We start from the raw sequence: 16,042 nt of genomic DNA on the forward strand, positions 1-16,042 counted from the left end.
AAGAGAGTAAACACACCCACAAGAACCACAGTCAAGTGCACGAAGAAACATAAAAAAAAAAAAAACTTCGTACAGTGTACCGAAAAGGTGGTCTACTCCTTCCCTCTATCCTGTGGACGAGAATACATAGGACAGACCGGACGGTGCGTCAACGATCGCCTTCGTGAGCACAACTGCACTATCACCAACAAAAACTCTGGACACCTGGGAATACACTGCCGAGACTGTGGCTGCACAGCGCAGCTGGAGAAATGCACAGTGTTAGGTAGGAACTACGACAAGCTGACAAGAGAAATCATGGAAGCAGAGAACATTGCCAGGCAAAAGGAGAGATGTGTCAGCACTCCTTCCATAATATTATCCAACAAAGAATTAGAGTACTTAGCCACACAATAATTTTATGGTTTAGCTTCCTATTACAAAAACACAGGAAAAAGAAGGAAGAAGAAAAGGGCAATTTTTTGCCATAGAAACCCTAGTCGCAAAGAAAGAAGAAAACGAAAAATTGTAAATATAACGTAGAGTTGTCAGTCAGCGCTGTGTAAGTGGCTCTTTCTTTTGTGTGCATGAAAGCTTAGAGTGCTTGTTTTGAGGGTGCGCTGTTTCCTTGTCAGTCATGAAATACACCCAAAATACAGAGTAGACAAAATAAAGAGTTGTGAAAAAAAAAACATGCAAGCACACAAACGTGTATATATGCCAATTAAAAACACATGCATCAAAATGATCGTTCTCCAAAAGACAGGTTTGTACTAAAAATATCGACGTCAGTAAATTGCGTGTTTAAAACATGTTGGATACGCGAAACCGGTGATGCGTTTCGAATGAGGTCTGGGTAAAGACTCTAGGATTTCTAGAGTTCGTTCTAAGTGGTATGCGAAAGTGAACACAGGTGAGGAGAGTAGGGCTGTCTATTGGATTATGATTTAGCCTATGTAAAAACTGAACATCCCGAATGGACCTTCTTTTACCTAAGGTGCCCAATGTTGATTTTGCTAAAATCGAATTATATTCATAAAAACACTTTCTTCCAAAATATCGGTCGTAAATGATACGCACAAATCGCTTTTGTACATGTTCTATACTTTCACTTGCTGTTATAGATATGCAGTTCCAGACTACAGGTGCAAATTCTAGTTTCGAACGTACATGGGTACTATATAATTTCAAGAGACAGTGATGAGTGATAAATGGTCTAGTTAAGCGAGACATTATTCCTAGCGTGCGCAATGACTGGCTGATAATGGAGTTCACATGAGAAAGGAAAAAAAAAAGATGGTCGTCCACAAGAACACCTAGGTCTCGCATCTGCGTGGTCCGACAGATCGTTTCATTTTCCAGAACATATGCATAGGATAAATTGTGACGCTTTCTTGACAGCGACATGACTTTTGTTTTGCGCGGATTTAAGAAAAGATTGTTAGAACTGCACCATTCTACCACTGAACGAAGATCGTCCTGCAGCAAAGTACAGCAAATTAGCTACATCTGTATCTAATTTCATTGCCCTAGCACTTGTCATTAAAAACATATTTGTGCTGAAAAATATCAATTTCAGGGCAATATTTGGAGGGATGAAAAAAACAAAGTAGTGCAAATACCAAAAATGTGTATCGTTACATTCTGCTCCGACATCATCTTAACAAAACTGCTATATTGGAACCGTGCTATTTTTAATCGATCGTTCATAAAACATGAACTAGCGGAGCAAGTGAGGGTCCGCGCCATCATATTCGCAACGCTACAAACGTGCATGAACAGTAAAAACCAACACATACATAATATCAAATGAAAGAGGATTGCATTGCCTTTTGAAAGACATAAATTCCACAAAACGGTATTTAAAAGGAGATGAGTAATGACCTGCCAAAAAGTACTTAAATTGCCACATTCAGTGGGACCGTGGCCTTAACGCAAACGTCATCATGTCAAAACTTAATTTTGTTCCCAAAACGCAAACTTCGTTTACTAAAAAATAATAATAATAATAAGGTCACCGAGTTTGTAAAGCAGGGTCACGGTTATGAAAGAGATGGAAAAAATAAAAATGGATAAGAGTTGTCGCGCCGTTGTGTTTTGATGTTTCATTTTGAAAACTGTCCAGGCCTCGCTTACGATCGATACACCTCTAGCGGCCTTGTAGTGAACCCATTGTATGTTTCAGCAAAATCACTTCGGGAGTTGCTCTTCTCGCGAAGAAACAACGTTTCGCTCAATGCCCAATGCGCCGAGACACATTTGGCATCAAACAAAGCATCCTTTTTCCGTGACACCAGAAAAATTGTGCACTCGTTCTGCGCGGCGTAGCGACGCCCATTTTGTTCTTATGAATTTGAGGCCCCGCACTTCCTATGTTGGAACCGATTATAGGGAGAGCGCCTTTTCTTTTTACATTGGTGTATACAAGGGGGGGGGGGGGGAGGGGGGGGGGGGAAGAGACATCGCCAACACAGAATAAGCTTCTGCCTCTCCGGATCTTCTCGCAAAAAGAAACCGCACAGTTTATAGCGAGGCTGGTCATACGTTCAGTGGACTCGAGAAGAGCAAAAGAGCACGCACGTTTTCTGCAGGCCAGATCGAAATAAAAAGATGTCGTTCTAGTCTGCGGCGACAAGGCTCCGAGAGGTCAAAGTACCTGGTCGGCCCCGGCTTTGAGGCAAGAAACGATACGTGGTCGATAAAAAAAAAAAAAAAAAAAAAAAACTGGGTATGTTGACTTTATCACGATTCTTTTCGAGGCACGACTAAAGCATAAGGGACGCTTTTAGGAAAGTCGTGACGCCCAGATTAGCATCTGTCGAAACCGGCTGCCATTTTTATGGGTTCGTCCACTCCAGACCTTGGCGGTCAAAACGTGCGTTAAACTCCGAGGGCGAAAAAAAATTTAGGGGTTCTGTCTTTCTCGCGTTTAATTATATCACTAAATAAAGCGTGGGCGTCGTGGTATCGGTCGTATATAGTCCTCTCATGTGCCTCACGTGTTCGCAGCGCCCGGGCGATGTAAGCGAATGCTCGACCTTTACGGGCGCAAACTGTGTAAAGCGAAGCGAATTCGATTATTGATCGTATATTTCTTTTTACATGTAGTTTTGTACTTTTTGAACTGTTGTCCCGCTGACAAAACTGAGACGGCCCCGGACTACGTCCAGCTGCCTCTGGCAGCTTTTTGTCTGGTGCTCCGTTGGCTTCGAATTCATAAATTAAAAAAAAAAAAAGAATGATTGCTTGATGGTCGACTGAAGTTGTCTACACTTATGTCGCGGCCACACTGTCAATACATCATACATAAGACAGTCTGCAGAAACTGTCTGAGATTTTCCTTGTATTTGCCGGTACTGTCACATCGGTCATGTAAAAACTTTCTGCAGACGGGTTCGTAGCATAGTTACGTTCGAGGCAAACAAGCATCAAACATGCGTGAGTCGTGTCCGCAGACAGTTCTTCCGTCATGTCTGCGGAGAACTCCGTGTCTTTCGTACGACGTATACCAGCGGTGCGACTGCGTCTTTAGACAAACCGCTGCAGGATAACATAAGTTGTGAAGATCTTTATTCTGCATTCAAGAAAAAAAAAAAGAAGAAAAGCCTGGACACTTGTTTATTGAAATATAGGAAGCATGCAAAACAAAATGAGATAAAGTGCACTTAACTTTACGTGGAATATATATATATATATATATATATATATATATAAACAAATATGTGCAGATGAATGAACCGTACTTAATCCAATGAATCAGAGTCAAAGTTTCCAGGAACCCGCCGAAAGCCAAAAATTGGCGGAGCCAGGATATGAACTCTGGGCCCCCCAATGTTCGGTCGGGTGTGCCAACCTCTACACCACTCCACCTTGGCTTTCTGGCGTTTCCTATCTGTCTTATTAATGCACAAGAAACGAAATGTATCCAATCGGAAGTGTTCTGGAAACACATGCCGCCGCGTGGAACGCGGTACGACGCTTAGTGTCACGTGGTACGTGCTCGTTTGCCGAAAGCCAATTTTTGGCTTTCGGCGGGTTCCTGGAAACTTTGATTCTTTGATTCATTGAATTAAGTACGGTTCATTCATCTGCACATATTTGTTTATATCCTCCTCGGAGACCACGTACGGTGGTGTGAAGTGCCCGTGTTGTATATATATATATATATATATATATATACATATCCAGGATGTTTTTTTTTTTTTAAGCTTAACATAATTTTTAAAAAGAAACCATGAAAGCTAGGTTAATGCGGTCTGCGCAGGTGAGTTATACGGCCTGGGGGACATATTATAGAGGTCTAATCGTAACGATCGGTCGGCTAATTAGTTAAAATTCGTTAATTAACTTTTTAATTAATGAAAATAGAGATATAGTTCCAATTATAAACTTGCTCAGCGTCATCGAAAACCACTAAATCAGTGATTTTCAGAGAGACTTTCGGCGCGTGTGAAGCGTAGTTGTGCACTGAAGTTACCGCTCGTGGAGCAGGTACTATCGGGGAAAAATGAAATGCGAACAGAGGAGCGCGTGGCTCGCGGTACAGGCTGCGCCGCCTGGAAGTGAGCCTAGGAGCGAGGGTGTGTGGCCTACTCAGACGTGTTCACGCCCCTCCCTCTGCGCTCCCCAAGCTTCAGCAGTGCGCCTCTTTGTGCGCTGATAGCTATCACCGCTATCTTTGCTGGCTCAGCGCGTGCGGTGCAAAGAAGCTCGCCGCTCTCGCCGAGCAGGCAAAGATAGCGGTGACAGCAGTGACAACTTTCAGCGCACTGAGAGGCGCACTGCCGAAGCTGGGAGAGCGCTAATCGAGGGGCGTGAACACATCGAAGTAGGCCACGCACCCTCGCCCCTAGGTTTACTTCCAGGCGGCGCAGCCTGTACCGCGAGCCACGCACTCCTCTGTTCGCATTTCATTTTTCCCCGATAGTACAAGGCTGGGGCTAGATAAGAGACGGAAAAATTGCGCGGGCGCCTTATCGCAACCGCTAGCTTTGTACGTGCTCCACGAGTGCTAACTTTAGTGCACTACTACGCTTCTCACACGCTCAAAGTCTTTCTGAAAATGATTGATTTAGGGGGTTTCGATGACGCCCAAACTATATGAAACTATATGTCTATTTTCATTAATTAAAAAGTTAATTAACGAATTTTATCTAATTAGCCGACTGATCGTTACGATTAGCCTCCTACATTATATCCCCCTGGCCGTATAACTCACCTGCGCAGACCGCATTAACCTAGCTTTCATGGTTTTTAGAGCGCAGCTCTTAGGGGCCCGTTCCCGGCTTGAGCGGCGTCGCCGTCGCCGTCGCCGTCGCCGTCGGCGTAACCAAGGTCATCCCAAGGTCACGTGACCCCCAAGGTCACGTGACCCCTCCAGGTCACGTGACCCCTCCCAAGGTCATCTCAAGGTCACGTGACCCCACGTGACTCCCAAGGTCACGTGACCACTCGAGGTCACGTGACCCCTCCCAAGGTCATCTCAAGGTCACGTGACCCCAAGACCCCACGTGACCCTTTGAAGGTCACGTGACCCCCAAGTCACGTGACCCCTCTGAGGTCACGTGACCCCCGAGGTCACGTGACCCCTCCCAAGGTCATCTCAAGGTCACGTGACCCCAAGGTGACCCCCACGTGACCCCCAGGTCACGTGACCCCCCCTCCCCGAAGTCACGTGACACCCCCCCCCCCCCCCCCGAGGTCACGTGACCGCCCCCCCCGGAGCATATTCAAGAATGAGGGGAGGAGGAGGGGTCTACCCTCCCCTCAGTACCCTTCACTCCTCCTCCTCAAGAGCTGCGCTCCAATTCGGCGTTACAGGGATTTGTAAACGGCTTTCACTTTTTTTTTTAAAAATTCTGTTAAGCTTAAAAAAAAACCTGTATATATACATATATATATATATATATATATATATATATATATATATATATATATATATATATATATATATATATATATATATGGAAATCGCAGTTTAAAAGAAATTCAATTCACAGGTAACTAGCTTGTTACCAGTCACGCTACACGTATCGCTTGATTTATAACGACAGAGTAGGTCTATATGCTCGTCAAAAGAAGAGCAAATAGAGTGCGTCCGACTCAGGTCCAACTCTGTTCTGCTGCTAAAGCGGTAACATTTGGACTGTTTTCTTTTTTTACATATATGCTACATGTTTTATATCCTACATATGAGTATCAGTCTTGCTCTGCCCATGTCGACAGTAGCCCACAAATGTGAGGCACTAGGCATTTTCGATACTTAGTTTAGCAGTTTTGTGTTTTTGGCACGTATAGACGCTTTCAGCGCGCGCCAGATTGGGCCGCCATAGCCGACCTTCACTTGTCTTACCGAGATGCCGAGCCACTGAAGCGGGCGTTGACGAGCCCCCACAAGGGCCTATGCTGGGGAGAAGGACACAGTAGCACTTAAAATGTCCATGACCTGTCCTGCTGTGATAATGATGAAGCGGAGCGAACGGAATAAGCGGAAACAAAAACTGAAGGCCGGTTATGGCGGCGCCCATGCACAGCTGCCTGAAATCGTCTATAGTGAATATTGCGAGCATGGCGCCCCGACTGATTCCCCATGAGAGCAATCACGTGCAGCTTCCGCGTGAACGTAGCCGAGGCAAGCTTGAAATTTCACGGGCTTGTCCGCACAATTAGAGATATGGGGGCGGCCAGTGGCCTTACTTGCAATCGTCTATAGACCCCTTCAAAAATTGCGTCCCCTTACTGTCGATCGCAAAATATTGCACAGTGGCGTACGTTCTAAGAGACTCTATACAATTGAAAGGCTTGCCATTCTTATTGCGCTTTTTGCGCGCCCCACTCTGCAGTATTTTTATATAGACCGTAAGAGGGTGTAACTTTCGGATGGGTCTATAGACGATTGCAAGCAGGACATCTGGCCGCCGCCTGGTCTCTGCTCGTGCGAACAAGCCTGTGCAATTTCAAGCTTGCCAAAGCTATATTCACGCGGAAGCTGCACACGCTTGAACTAATGGGGCACCAGTCGGGCAGCTGAAGAGGTTCGTGACAAAAAACGAGTTAGAGGTAAGTTCTAGACGTGTTCCTCAAAGATACAACTAAACGCGAAAAAACACGAAAAAGCTCTGGCCAGTCGTTATGTTTCGACTCGTTTCGACTGGTTGCTGTCTGCTTCAATTCGCCGACGCAAATTGAAGCAGACAGCAACCAGTCTAAAATTTACTTCCGGTAATGCATTTTCATGGGTAAAAGCTAGTGCATTTTCTCCCTGCGCTGATCATAAGAGCAAATATTACAAATAATTCGTACGTACTAGGTAGCTTCGAGCATTTCTCAGTCAAGCTGCCAAAATTATTAATCAGTTAAGTATTTTTTTTCTCAAATTCATTGCATTAAAAACGGTGCTAAAACAGCTTCGTACGTGTATTTATGTGCACTATCGGACACTGTTAGCGCGAACACGACGTCGGCGCTTTTTAGCATGAGGGATATACGTGCCAAACGAACTAAAGACATCTAGAAACCAAGAGAGGTGACAAGAGCTACGCAGTAGCACTGGGTCAGTAACTCCTTGCATGTAAGATCAAAATAAATTGAAGGCCATGTAATATATTCCGATTTGATTTAAGTACTACTTTATTCTTTCTGCTCTGTGCGAAAATGCTCGTTCTACGTTTAAAGTATCCCCCGCACGCTCGAAATCTTTGAGAACAAGTGCCCGATCAAAGCTGCTCGGCAGAGAAAACAATACGAAGAGAAACCTTTAATTGTCCACATACTTTATTGTTTATGTTTTGAGTGTTGTTATCCGCTGATGCACGACGGGATCATTTTCATATAGTGACACCGGAAGGCTGGCGAACCTTGAACACACTTTATATTCCTTTCGATTGTAATTCTGATTTGAATCGTCGCTTGATTTTACACACCTGCTGCGGAACAGATGTTTGGGACTGAAATGTAGCGAAGTTAAACATCGTTCACTGATAAAGGAAAATGCACTAACTAAAGCAATTACACTTTTACAATGTTAATCAAGGTACATACTATTCGGTTCGACCCAAATAACCAAAGTAATTCCGTGTTATTTTCCGGCGAAGAGACAAAATGCACGCGCGTTTTCCCATAGGAATGCACAGGAGCACCGGAAAAGTAAACTGGTTGCTGTCTGCTTCAATCTGCGTCACGGAAGTCGCATAGACACTAGCGCCAGTTGAACTTCTAGCGTACATTATAATAACTCTATGCTTTCACGGCTGAGCGCATGACGCGTGACGTGTGCAATAGACCTATTGATAAATTACCCAATCATCAGAGAGGCTGGGAATGCAGGTACAAGCGCCGCCCACACTCGCCTTCCCGGTATTAAAGATTCGAAGTAAATATCCAAAATAAGTCGTTGACAAACGTTTGTGCAAGATTAAATTTGTTTTATAGCTTTTGCTTTAGAATAGTTTCTACTGCAGAAGCCAGCAGGTGCAACGCGTGTAACTAAACTCGCAGCATCCTCCGTGGGGCTTGAGTAATTTAGCAAAAGGTCAATTGCAAGCTTGCCAGGTATATTCTGTCGCACTGATTCCAGTCGTGACCTCTTCTTTTTTTTTTTTTTTACCTTTTTGAAATTTGCTGAAGTGCGCGTGCGTAGCTCTGATAGGCTACACACGCGCACTTCAGCAATGAGCGAGAGCGAAGTTTCCGAAAACTCTGGATATGACGTCACGCTCCGGAAAGGAGTGTGTGTGTCTGTGTCTGTGTGTGTGGTGGAAAGGGGGGGGGGGGGCTTTAGCGGTACTTTGGAAATTATTTTCTAGAGCCTCCGTGCATCAAATTGTAAAATAATCTCGATATTCGTGATCTTAGAAACCAAATGAAGACAATTTAACAGTTTTTTGTTAGTTTCTTTTTTTTTTCAATACAGAACCGCCTTAGTTTCTCTTTAATTCCATGGAGCGAATATGCGCCGAAGAACCGACGAACTTTGCCCGGCGGCGCGGCCGCATTGCGCGCGGCGCAGCAGTTATATTTTTTTGTCGACACGCGCAGAGCAAACGCCACGAAGCGAAATTCGTCGTTTTTGTTTGTTTTTTTCTTCTTCACTTCATGGAGTCTAGCTTTAAGGCTTCACTCCATGGAGCAAATTATGCGACGAATAACTGACGACCATCGCCCGACCGCACGTTCCGCTCGCTTTGCGCGCCACGTAGCAGCCGTTGCGCTGATGCCACGCCCAGAGCAAAAGTCGCCGGGCAAAATTCGCCGATTTTTCGCAGCCTATTCGACACATGGTGTCCAGCCTTTATGCTTCCAATACTGCGTAGAGCCGACTTCCCCCGAAGTCACCGAAACCCGACCTCAGTGGTTTCTGCTTCGTCGCACTACACACCTGCTACCGTGGGAAGCCCGCCGAGAGGCGTGCGGTCAAAAACGTAATAGAGAGTTTTAGTAGACCGTTTTCGGTTTCCCGCTCCGCTCTACGGAAAGCGGAGTCGCCATCGCGCATGCGCGACCCGCTCTGGGATTTGAGCGTGTAGCGTCAGCTCCGCTATCGTCGCCATTTTGAGAATCACGTTCCACTCTCAGTAAAGGTTCAGTAGATGTTGCTTTTCTGGAAAGGTGGGTGCTCGCTGTTTGAAATCATGCTTGGGAGCGCGCTTGACCGTTATGAACCTCGCTGCACTAAGAAGCTGCGCAGACTTTGTTTGAAAAGGCGTCCCCCAGAAAACGTTTCACGGTGGTCAAGAACCTCTGGCTGCTTCGAGAAATCGCTGGCCGCAATCCTTTCACGGCCCCTGAACGGTGGGAACAGGTGCTGCCTTGTCTAAGCCGGCGGGCTCGATTTTTCTATGCGAGATGACGACGACGACGTTGAGAGGATGACACACCGGGCGACGGCGGTGTCTCAATCTGAGCCCTGGGCCTCGGTTCCTCGGAGGCGGCAGCTTCTACTTCGGCTGGACTACCTCCTTGGAGCATGATTCTTTGACCCCAGTGGACCCCAGTGAGCAATAGCGCCATTATGTTCCTGGTGCTCCTTCGTGCACTGATCGAACGGCGTGCAAGATCCTCATAGCTCGCTGCTCACCCGCCCAACCCGCCTCCACGAAGTCTGGACTTCTGCGAATCGGACTGCCACCCTCCCCAATACCAACAACCCATGTCGTCGTCATCTTGCACGTATATACTCATCACATTACCATGTTCCCTAGACGCGGCACCGCGGGCCTCGGTAGTACGGGCCTGGAGAGCCGCGGTGCCGCGGCTCTCCAGAGCCAAAAATTAAAGGTTAAAGACCAAAGACTAAAGCAGTCGGCAAACGGACAGATATTTTGTTTGGTTACTTTAGGCAGCAAGACAGTCAAAATTAGCGAAAGCGAGTGCTCCATTTATATCTCTACTTTTTTTTCCCCAATGAAATGAGTCTTTTCTTCTTCGTATGCTTCGGTCTGTGATATGGTGCCTTGGTGTTTATCTACACTGCGCGACACTGTTAGCGGGAGCATTCAATATCCTGTTTTCATTTTTTACCTTAAATTCGAGGGGCTGACATTTGCCTATTGGTGTGGAATAAAGCGCTCGTTTGGGGCACTAATCTGAGCGACAAATTTCCAGCTTTTTCAATAGCTGTCAAAGAAATAAACTGCAAATAAAAGCGATTTTTTTCGTGTTCGTATTAACAGTGGAGCGCAGTGTATGTATCTGCCTTGGGGGGTGACATGAAACCATTTCGCTTGACTATACACTTCTTTTTATTTCTTTTGTGTGTTTATGAAAGTGCGTTTTTCAGCTTGAGCTCCTGCCTAGTTTCTGCCTCACTTGTGCTACGGTCTTTTCTTGCAATAGAAGGCCACGCAACATAGGCTACTCTTACAATGCTGAAATCAACAGTAACACTGTAATTTGGTTAGATGCAATATTCACATGCACATCTGAGAAGTAAAATGTGAGTCTTTAATAAACGTTTTTTATTAAAATATTTCTAGATGCCTTTCAGCCCAGTTGGACAGGTATTTCGCTCAGTACAAGAGCTTGAATATGATTTACTGTGATAATTTTATGCATTCTAATATTAAACAAACAAAAAAATGCCCATGGTCTTTGTAGGTTTTGTCCAGCCGTCAAATTATGCCGTCTGCGCACATCACTGCCTAGTGCTTCACGACGAGCACCCTCTTGTGGTCTTCTTCTGATTTTTTTGATGGACGGCATATGGGCATGCTGTGCGGTCAACAAAACCCCAACAGTTGTTCAGGGGTGTTCCCTTGTCCTTGACGGCCTAATAAAAAAGACAAATTAAAACGCTCTTACAACACGGCAGTATTTAAACACTACCAAAACATGTGATATGGGACTTGTTACTCCTCTAAGATAAAGCGTATTTCCATTGTAGGGTTGTAAAAAACTTGGTATCGTAAATTAATATATATATCGTTGTTCCTAAATTCTGCTAAGCTTTGAGGCCGTCAAACTGTGCATGCGAGGCCCGCTACGCCGGAATTCAAAACGAAACTTCTGAAAACTGTTCTAATCTACCACTATTGTTTAGAAGTCCAGGGTTGTGTTTGCTAAATTTTGCATTGTTTATGCCTGTCTGGTTTTCACCAGACAATAAATTGACGTGGAATATTGTTTCGACTGTTATTGGTAACTCTTTTCAATACACCACCGGGTAGCATTCGGCCGCCATATTTTGGGCTAATCATGTCGTATTACACCTGAGACTGCGGTGGAAGAAATCGGAAGAGCTTTCAGTAGAAGGAACAGACACAGAGAACGTCTCAAACTCAGCTAACTGGTTTATTTCTCAAACAGCCTTTAAGTACCCACGGAGCTTTTTCCCAACCACACTCTACAGATAAACTCCTTTGTTGCAGACATTTCAAACCGAATGGATACAAAAGATACAAAGCAACCCACACATGGGACGAGGACTTAACAATGGGACACTGCGGATCATCGCAGTGACCTTGACAGAGATATGTCCCGATTTATCCTAACAGTCGCGTCAAAGCGCACAAAAAAACAAAAACAAAAAAAAAACACACACTGGTGGTCTCTAAACCGTGGCAACGCACCCAGACAAAAAAAAAAAAAAAAAAAAAAACCCACAACTAACATTTTTTTTTCCCCTCTCCTTTCTTTGGGAAAACACACCCAAGTGATCTCGAAATCGCGATCACAAACACATTAAAAAAAAAAAAAAATTTTAGATGTATATACACATATACATTGTCTCTCCCCCACCTTCTTCTCGTAAACCGAATGCGTTCGTTCAAAGTCTGAGAAACTTTTTGGAGTTGCGTCCAAGTTGCATCGATGCTTGGCTTATGCAGTTTCCGATAGAACTTATTCTTTGATATTGTAGTGAGTGCGCAGGCGAGCTGGTGGAAATTAACCATTCTGATGTTAGCCTGAGACTGAGGCAGGAAAAGAGGAAGTTTCAAAGTAGAAGAAAAAGGAACAGTCGAGGATACGTCTCTAACACAGCTAAAGACAAGTTTATTCGGTCACCCTCTTATATACACTCCACAATCTTCACCACAGAACCTTAGGATTGTCAAGGTCGTTTGATTATTGTGGTGGAAAGAGATGAGTTCTTTGTTATCTTTTGGCTTTGGAGGTCGCGAAGGTTCTGTATCCTCGACTGTTCCTTTTTCTTCTACTTTGAAACTTCCTCTTTTCCTGCCTCAGTCTCAGGCTAACATCAGAATGGTAGAACTTATTCTTATTGTTTCTTTAACGACCCTCTTAATGTCATTTCGCTCATTATGCAGAACTTCTGTCTCTGACCAATGCGCATTACAATTATTGCATTCCTCTATGTGCTTTGCTATTTCGGAGTTCGGCGCATGCGTGCGTACATTCCTCTGGTGTTCTAGTAACCTGTCATTAAGGCATCTTGAAGTTTGTCCCACGTACTTAAATCCACATGTCAACGGAATCTCATATACTACACTCTCTTTGCAAGGAACTGAAGGTTCCCGATGGGCCTTCTGACAACCCTTGTGGTCCGACAGAAAGGGCGTCAACCTGCTCAATTTTAAATCTGAAGAAAAAACTACGTCCACGCCGAACTTTTTTGCGAGAGCCTTTAGGTTGTGGGAAATCCCGTGGAAATACGGGATTACTGCTATCTTCTTTCTTGCTTCCTTTTCCCGTGGTTCGTTGTTAAATTTCAGTTCTAATTGTCTTTTAATGAATTCTTCTTCATAACCGGCAGATTCTAGCCTCCTCCACTGTTCTTTCACAGCACTACTCATAAAATGAGCGCATGATTTACCCAACGCGTTTGTTACTAAGGACTTAACTACCCCTGCTTTAACCGACTTGGCGTGACAACTCTTTCTACTTAACACAGGTTTTCCGGCTTTTTTCCCGTATTCTCAACAAAGACCTTCTTCGACATGTACGCGTAAATCTAGAAACTGCAGGATCCCATTTTCAGTTGTAAACCTAAGCTCCGGAGCTGCTGTTTTTATAATCGATTCCAAAACCTGAGCCTCATTCTTTCGAAAAGCGCAAATAAAAATATCATCCACGTACCTTTTAACAATGCACCCATTCAAGTTATTTTCTTTAAGTGTTTCACTTACGCTACTATCTAAGGTGTTAAGATAGATTTCTGCTAACATCGGAGCCACCGAAGATCCAATGCATACACCATCTTTTTGAACATATTTCTGCCCATTATATTCAACAACTGTTGCTTGAAGGTACAAATCAAGAAGTGAAAGGAAACTGTCGACGGCGATGCCCGTCCTGGACTGAAAGTTTACCAGGTTTAACTCTAGCACTTGCCGAACTCTTTGCATCAAGCGCACTTTCTCAAGCGAATAGTATAGATCCTTAATGTCCATTGACATTACAGTGCATTGTCTTCCATGAAAGCCCTCTAGAACATCAATTAATGCCTCTGAATTTCTCAGTGAAAGACTCCCCTCCAGTTGAATTACATTCAACCCTCTTTGCAAAAATTTCGAGACGCTACACTGCCACGTTCCGAGTTCGTTGATTACTGTGCGAAAAGGCATATCCAGTTTGTGATCTTTCAAAAAAAACTTTAGACTTAACGAAGACCTTGTTTGGTTAACTACTTGTTTTGCCAAATTATCCATCTCATCTTCCTTGAAGATTTCAACAATATTCTTCTTAATTTTCTTAATGTTCCCTTTCCATTCAATGAAGAGTGCGCCGAGGGCTTCGTCTGCCTTTCTTCTGAACACTGTCTCGCTTTTTGTGCGCTTTGACGCGACTGTTAGGATAATTCGGGACATATCTCTGTCAAGGTCACTGCGATGATCCGCAGTGTCCCATTGTTAAGTCCTCGTCCCATGTGTGGGTTGTTTTGTATCTTTTGTATCCATTCGGTTTGAAATGTCTGCAACAAAGGAGTTTATCTGTAGAGTGTGGTTGGGAAAAAGTTCCGTGGGTACTTAAAGGCTGTTTGAGAAATAAACCAGTTAGCTGAGTTTGAGACGCTCTCTGTGTCTGTTCCTTCTACTGAAAGCTCTTCCGATTTCTTCCACCGCAGTCTCAGGTGTAATACGACATGATTAGCTACCACCAGCTCGCCTGCACTCTAACCGTCTTTTCCCGAATATTTTGGGCATCGCTTTTAGTGCGAGACTTGTGACTAGAACCGATCTCATAATCAGTATTGACGCAGCATTCGTGTCTAATACATTTAGACTCGCATCCGCGACAAACAATGGCGTAGCCCTCTTGCTCCCTAGACACTTGGCCAAAATAAGGCGGCCTCGAAGACTAGCGGCACCATGGGTTGCACTTTTAAAAAGGCTGCATTCAAGTTTCTATTATTTTCTAAATCTACCAAGGAAATCCAAGGCGAACATTTCCTTAGGAAAGTTAAACAATTCAAAAGTTGCGAGCGAGTGTGAATAAATAAAGCTGAGAGGGAATGGTTTCTTTAGTGCAGCTTGCGAGCGCTGTACTCGTGGTCAGCTTTCAGTGGCATTTTCGACAGGAGGGCGCGTGCACAGGTATAATAGGCGTTCAAGCACGCGCACCCGTACATCTGACTGCATAGCCATAGAACGTCCACAAAAACGCGACGACTTTACCGACGCCGTGCTGGTGGCAAAGTGATACTCGTTCACTTTGTTTGATTATGCTGTTTTGTGTTACATAGAACTCAAATCGAATGGTTTACTTTTCACGCGCGGGGCATACGCTTTACTTCTTGATTCGACCTATTTCAAGCTGGGGTCACGGTGAAAAACATCGACGCGTATTGAGAAAGTGCAGCCATCTTGAGATCTAAGCGATCACGCTAAGGACGCTGAGCGCAGTCCGCTCTACAACTTGTGAAGCGGAGCGCACGCTCACTCCGCTAACTATACGCTCCAACTCAGAGCGGGCCACGCATGCGCGGTGGGGACGATGCTTCTCGCAGAGCGTAAAGTAGAGCAAAGAGGGCTCATAAAGGTGGCCTACTAATACTCACAGATTACGAACGCGCACGTCGTGACTTGTCCTGACACTGCCCATGTACACCTTTGGTGTATAGAAAAAAGTAACTTTTCACCAGACAGAGCAGCCGTGCTAGAAACAATGGAAATGCGAAATTTACACAAACCATGCAGGGTCTTACCTGTGAGCACAGCTCCAGTTTTGCCAAGGTCAACCACCTATGTTTGTTTATGTCAGCGAGCAGGTGGCCGAACCTCTTGTTGATGTGACCGACGATGAGGTTCACAAATATGCAGAACACCGACAAGTTCCGTCCAAACGCTCATCCAAGTACGAACAGACGGTTGGGATAGGCCAGTCGAGGAAGAACCATGGAAAGCGTCTCGCTATCGCGTGCCGGTATTTGGAGGCCCGCTTGCAGAGCAGCCAGGTCATTCTTTAAGCGGGATAGCCTCCTAAAGGGTTTCTCTTCTACGTTGGAAAGATCCAGCAAACCGCGTTCGGAAAGGAAGCTTCGGCGCTTGATGGCACGAGGGATAGGAATCATAGATTCGATGTCTCGCCAGCTTAATCTAGTTAGCAGAAGTCTCCTTCCTTGAGAACAGCGGGGATTCATCGTGCTGATGCATTGCTAGCCTTGTGC

The sequence above is a fragment of the Ixodes scapularis genome, unplaced genomic scaffold, assembly GCF_016920785.2.
Source record: "Ixodes scapularis isolate PalLabHiFi unplaced genomic scaffold, ASM1692078v2 PGA_scaffold0__279_contigs__length_252992795, whole genome shotgun sequence".
Taxonomy (NCBI): domain Eukaryota; kingdom Metazoa; phylum Arthropoda; class Arachnida; order Ixodida; family Ixodidae; genus Ixodes; species Ixodes scapularis.